Source organism: Eurypyga helias, unplaced genomic scaffold, assembly GCF_000690775.1.
Source record: "Eurypyga helias isolate BGI_N326 unplaced genomic scaffold, ASM69077v1 scaffold18633, whole genome shotgun sequence".
Taxonomy (NCBI): domain Eukaryota; kingdom Metazoa; phylum Chordata; class Aves; order Eurypygiformes; family Eurypygidae; genus Eurypyga; species Eurypyga helias.
Window position 1 is genome coordinate 13,105 of NW_010239405.1, and position 205 is coordinate 13,309.

Below are 205 nucleotides of genomic sequence, written 5' to 3' on the forward strand. Positions count from 1 at the left end.
CAGCTCGCCTCCCCCGTCCCCCCCGCAACCCCCGGCCCTGCAAGACGAGGGGGGATGTGACGCAGCATCACCCACGGTGCTCAACCCTCGCACCCGCGCCGGGGACCCAAAGCAACGGCCCCAGGAGAAAGGGGAGCGGCGTGCAGGGAGAGGCATCCCGGATTGGCACTGGGCTCAAAGCACCACGCGTGAGGTCTGGAGCTCC